This window comes from Panthera leo, chromosome A1, assembly GCF_018350215.1.
Source record: "Panthera leo isolate Ple1 chromosome A1, P.leo_Ple1_pat1.1, whole genome shotgun sequence".
NCBI classification, from domain to species: domain Eukaryota; kingdom Metazoa; phylum Chordata; class Mammalia; order Carnivora; family Felidae; genus Panthera; species Panthera leo.
This window is the reverse complement of record NC_056679.1, coordinates 82,262,131-82,268,616: the sequence shown is the minus strand read 5'-3', so window position 1 is coordinate 82,268,616 and position 6,486 is coordinate 82,262,131.

The window sequence follows — 6,486 nt, the reverse complement described above, 5'->3', positions numbered from 1 at the left end:
AGACTCAATGAAATACTTTATGTAAGGTGCTTAGAATCACGCTGAACATATTGTAATTAAAATACATAAGTATATCAGTGTATATTGCATCACACTATGTTACATTATATTTTAATGCCATTTATTAGCAGCAGCCTTGCTAGCAAGTCTGAGGGATAGAAACTTGCAGCATGGAAATCTCTCTTAGCCATCTCTCAGGTCCATCCCCAAACTGGATGGTCTGATCCAGTGCCATTTGAAGTCTGTTCTCACTTACCTTTGTGCCTATTCAGCTCTATGTGACAGCTGAAAGGCAGTAACCAGGTCACTGAACACATTTTTTGGAACCTCAGATAGACCTGGTAAGGCTGGCCAGGCAACTTGTCCTTCCTGACTTCATGTTTAGAGTCTTTATTGAATATTTTTATTAATATATATGTCCTGGTTAAAGTTATGTATTTGAGATGAATAATTAGCAAAATCACAAATATAGTCTAAAATTTTCTCTCTAAACTCATTTAAAAAAAGACAAAAAAAAAAAAAAAACCAACAACAACACTGAATTCAGTTTGGATTACAGGCCCTTAGTAACTAAATCATGTTGATGTTTCCCAGATGTGTTGAAGTGCACACATGCTACCCCATTCTGCACAGCCAGGCTCTCCCACACACACATTTTGCTGCAAAGGGACTTCATTGAGTAAATACATACCTTGAAAGTACAGCTTATCACTTTTTCCATCTTGTTCTTTCCTGCTCTTGACAACAGCTATGGAATCCACTCCACTGCATTTTTTTTTTAGGTTTATTTATTTTGAGAGAGAATCTCAAGCCGGCTCTGCACTTGAGCCTGGCAGTGTGGCCCAATCCCACAAAGCATGAGACCATGGCCTGAGCAGAAACCAAGAGTCACTCAACCGACTGAGCTACCCAGGTGCCCCTCCACTTCACTGCATTTAAACCAAGAGGATTGGTGAGGCATTTGACTGTCTGAAGAATCTCAACCATGGACATTTCGTTTCAAAGTCCTAAGGATCTTTAAGTAATAACCAATATCTGTATGAGACATCTCCATTTTCCAAGTATCTTCCATGCAGCATGTTAATCATTTCACACGTTCCTGTGTCGTGGGTGCATCAGTGGAGGATGGGGTCTGAGCCTCAGGGATTGGGTGCACCTCACGTGGAGGGAGCTGGTTCACTCTGAATCCTGTGCTTGCACAGCAGTCCCCTGGAGGGGCAGGCAGTGTCCTCACTATGGTAAAATTTCTATTTTTTTAAATGTTTATTTATTTATTAAAAAAAATTTATTACATTTCTTCATTTTTGAGAGGCAGAGAGAGACAGAGCATGAGCGGGGGAGGGGCAGGGAGAGAGAGGGAGACACAGAATCTGAAGCAGGCTCCAGGCTCTGAGCTGTCAGCCCAGAGCCCGACGAGGGGGTGCTCAATCAAACCCATGAACTGTGAGATCATGACCTGAGCCAAAGTCAGACGTTCAACCGACTGAACCACCCAGGCACCCCAATGTTTATTTATTTTTGAGAGAGAGAGACAGACAGACAGAACATGAGCAGGGCAGGAGCAGAGAGAGAGGGAGACACAGAATCTGAAGCAGGCTTCAGGCTCTGAGCTGTCGGCACAGAGCTCGATGCAGTGTTTGAACTCACAAACCACGAGATCATGACCCGAGCTGAAGTTGGATGCTTAACTGACTGAGCCACCCAGGCGACTCGGTAACATTTCCATTAATGAGTCCCAAAATGTTTTAGTTAATATAATTTCTCATTTCAAACATTCTTGCTAGCAATATTTATAAGCTATATTAGTTTACCAAGTTAGTAAGCGTGGTAGGGGAAACATAATGGTGGAAGAAGGTCTAACCTAAGAAGCATGATGATCAGATCAGTGATGATGATGTGGCAGTGGGCATAGGTGGAGAAAAAGCACAAGCATAAACTAGGTGTCTGCTACAGACTGGAGGGCTGTGTTCCTCCACCCAAATCCGTACCTTAAAACCTAACATACTAACACCTGCTCCCTACCTACCCTTGGGAGGGTGGCTTGTTATTTGCACAGCAACTCCAGGCCAGCCTCAGCCTGGCCAGTTGGCCCACTTGTCAGCTAGCCAGGATTACACACCTTCCTCCTCCTCCTCCCCCTCCTCACCTCCCACTCCTCTCCTCCCCCTCCCCCTTCTTCTTCTTCTTCTTCTTCTTCTTCTTCTTCTTCTTCTTCTTCCTCTCATCCCCCCTCCTCCCTCCCCCTCTTCTTCTTCTTTTCTTCTTCTTCTTCTTCTTCTTCTTCTTCTTCTTCTCCTCCTCCTCCTCCTCCTTCTTCTTCCTCTTCTGCCCCAGTTACAGTAAGAAGGTGCAAGGCTTTCCCTCACCTCAGATGCTCCACTGCTTAGTCACCAGGCATGCAGTTGTGAGCCCTCATGGGCCCTGGGGTACCAAGGCCCAGCCAGCTGCTGCATGGCAGGTTGGCTACACTGGTATCCTACCACAGAAGGAGCGACACATTTTTATTTCCATAATAACAGCTTCATCAGAATTTGAATTTGCTTTCTCTGCCTTTCATGTTTCATCAGATGAACACCTGTGCACTTTGTAACCACCACATTCATCTTCACGGTTCTAAGCAAGCACGTGAGGTTAAATGGTAGTCAGTGCCCATGGTGCTTATCAGACTCACCACGTGCAGGGAGAGGTGCATTATTTTAGGTGGCAGCAATTGAAAAAGATGTACGACCAGGATGGCATGTGTGTGTGTTAGGCACAATCTTTCTTCCACTTTCTCCCTTGCACCTATACCCATGACCTAAATGCACCAATCACTGCTCAGTGTCTGAGGGGGCGGTAAAGGCCAAGGGACAGCTATAGACTGTTTGCAAAGGCTAACAGAGTGACATGGGGCCGTGGGAAGGATGACTAACCCTCAAATTGCCCGCTCTTTTACAAGAATAATTCCCACTGCCTTCAAAATGGGACAATGAAGAATCATGTAAAGAAAGAGAACAGGACACTGAGATCACCAATCAAGTCACAAATTATATTAGATAACAAATTTTCAATCAAGGGGTTCTAAACCTAACCCAAGATTTTTTCTGATGTGTAACTAGTCTGAAGTCAGCCAAATACTGGGGAACAACTGTACATTGTTATTTTTATGCAATACTGAATTTTATGAAATTGTATATACATTAATCTCTGTTTTACAATTCTTTCCTTAAACTGTCCATAAAATACAGACGGGGTGCCTGGGTGGCTCAGCCGGTTAAGCGTCCGACTTTGGCTCAGGACATGGCTCGTGAGTTCGAGCCCCACATAGGGCTCTGTGCTGACAGCTCAGAGCCTGGAGCCTGCTTCGGATTCTGTGGTTTCCCTCTCTCTCTGCGCCTCCCCCACTCACTTCCTCTCTCTCTCTCTCTCTCTCTCTCTCTCTCTCATAAAGTAAACATTAAAAAAAAAAAAAGAAATACAGTCAGGACAGTAATTTGAGAATTGGAGTAATTTGAGAATTGGTAGACTCTTGTTGGCTGACATTGGAGAAATATTGAGGCTTTGGAAGGGCATAAGTAATTATTCAAAAGTCAATGATTTCAAACATCTCTGTTGCCACTTTACATGACAATTGTGTAAATTTGGAATTAACCAAATATCAACTCTCCATTTACTGTGGGTTTTATAGAGCAGGCGGTTAGTTAGGTTAGTTAGATGGGAGCTGGAGGCAAGGATGGTGATAAGTAGGTGACACATTAGAAGCCTGAGGGCACAACATCCTGACTTCGTGGGTTTTAACCTCCTGGTCTGACAGCTTCCAGCACCCAGGGCTGACAGACTAAGAATCACAGGTGCCCGAACAAACCATCTCCTCCTCAAACTGTGACCCAGCATCACCTATAGCTTCATTATAATACTGCTACATTGTGGGTTCCACCCAACCCCTTGGGGGAAGATGGTCCTGACAATCCACAAGAACCTAGTAGGGCCAAAAACTGCCTCCCAGCCAATAGGAGGAGTCCCTTAGATGACTGGAAACCGCCTCAGTAGGACACACCCAGCTGTGACCCACAACCTACACAAACAGGAGAAGAAAAGACAGCCTGACCCAGAGCAGTTGCCACCTCTGGGCTTGCCCCTCCCCCACCTGCAGAGCTACATCCTTAATAAACTGCTTTGTGCTTGCTATCTTGCTCCTGGCTGTCTCTATTTGAATGCAGATCCTCATGTAAATCTTTCCTGGGGAATCCAAGAACAGAGTTGTCCATTCACACAACACAGACTCTCCTACTGATAACAGATTTTCCTTTGTCTTGCAGGCTTGCTAAGTGTCTGCACCAAATACCTACTTAGACACCGGTCAGTGACCCAGTCAGGCTCTCATGGTCTGTTAAGCATCTCCAGCAGAGCTGGGCAATGGTTGCCCAGACACCAGGGCCCTGGAAGTTTCTCTTTAATAACAGTTTACCAAGGCTCCTGAGGAGAAAACAAAATCTTGGTTAACAATTGTCTTGAATTAACCCCCACATAGATAAATAATGTTTGTTAATATAAATTGAGGTTTTATGATAGTTTATAAATGTACAGCTTTGTAATACCTACTCTGATGGAAAATGGGACCCTGCCAGGATAACTTAACCTGCGCAAGATCACAGAGCCGATCAGCACAAAGCCACCGCTAAAAGTCGGATGTCAGGGCAACAATGACTTCTGCCGTTTCCTCCATTAGTGACTCTAAGTGTGGGGTTTTAGGGCAAATGCAAGTTCTAGGGGAAACAGTTTAGGGTGAATGATCACTTCGGAATCTTTAAAGTACTGGTGACTGTTTGCTTCTGTGACTGTGTGTGTTCACCTGAGCACAGGGAAATTGATTACTTCTTCATTTTGCCAGGCCTCTAACAGTCAAGTGTATGTGGTATGGTAGTTTGAGCATACTTCTGTTATGGAGTACTGTTGGTTTATTAATTACTTTATTCAGTCGATCAAAGTTAGGGACGCGATTGGGGGTCACATCACATACCTATGTCAGTGGGAGTTAAGGTAACTCATGCCCACAGGACTTTACAGGAACTTTACTGGGTATTACTGTCTATTGCTCAGGGACAGTAATCCTGCTGGAGAGCAGGGTTTAAGGCTTGGGAAAATGAGCATCAGCATCACCACACTTGCAGAAAGAGAGAAGCTCTGAAACGGCAGACCCTTGGACAATTTGGAACTCCTCTGTGGTTGGAGCCTACCGCCCCTCCTGCATTTCCACTCAGGAGCTGGAACCGCAGTTCCAGGGAGCGCCACTAGGGACCGCCACTTCTCCACATATCCACTGGTTTCCTCAAAGCGTTGTAAGGGACCATAGCTGGCCTGGGACTTCATATCTGTGCAAGTTACTGGCTGGACAGGAGATTGGTCAGGTTAAGGACATTTGTCATGAGGTCCAGATCATACAGCCTGAGAATCAATGGGGTGGGGGGGGCAGGTTAATAACCACTATTATGCTTTCTGTTTCAGCCACTGTCTTGAGGGTCAGTACTTTTTGTGATTATCCCTAATCTACTTATGAGTTACATAAAAACTTAACTCTGGTCCCAAAATAGACTTCAGAGTTTCTGGCAGCCCCATGTGTCACTGTCTTTGAGAAAAGAGAGTGGCCACTGCATTGTGCAGCTGTCCCTGGAGGCTTGGGTGTTACAGAGGAGGGGCCCAGGGATCAATCCTCCACCCTACACAAGGCCCCTCTTTGCCTCACCCAGAGCCCACCCTGCACAGAGGGCACCTCCTCTCCTCCTGCTGTCCCTCCTGCTGTTCTCCTGCTGTCCTCCTGCTCCCCCTCATCTTCCCCAACCCATCATTATTCCCATTCTTTATATTTATGGTGATTTTAAAACATTTGAAAGTTCTACATATTTAAACTGATTTGGCACACAGTGTAATATGGGACAAACTCATCTCTTCACCTAAAAACACACCTGGTACCTTATTTTTTCAAGTTAATTTCAAAATCAGAGCTCCTGCATAGCCAGTTTTCACTCTGAGAGGCGTGTGTGAAGTAAGACCCATTCGCCCACTAAAGACTCTCTGAGCCTTCCTGGAATGAGAAGGTCCCTGCTGTTTTTGAAGAGAGCTGCTTCTTGCCCATGTGGAGTCACCTGGCAGTCTTCACAGACTGAGGTTCTCTGGGAGGGGCAGGCAGAGAAATAGACCAATGTTGTCATGTCCAAATAGCGACATTTGCAATTCTGTGGTTAGATTGTTTAAATTTCACTGCATTGGGGTTTTTCAGGGCAGGGCTGCAGAGACACACTAAACACAACTCTGGGAATAATGTAGTCACTGGGCAGAGGACTGAAAACGATGACTGTACAGAAGATGCAAACAAGAAGGCTTGTAGATCAGGTATACTATCATTACCAAGAGACCATTTTCCTATCAAATTTAGCACTAGACGCGACACAGCATTGTGCCCAGTTTGAGGTTTCATGATAGGAAAGGGAGGGATTCTGAAGCCCACAC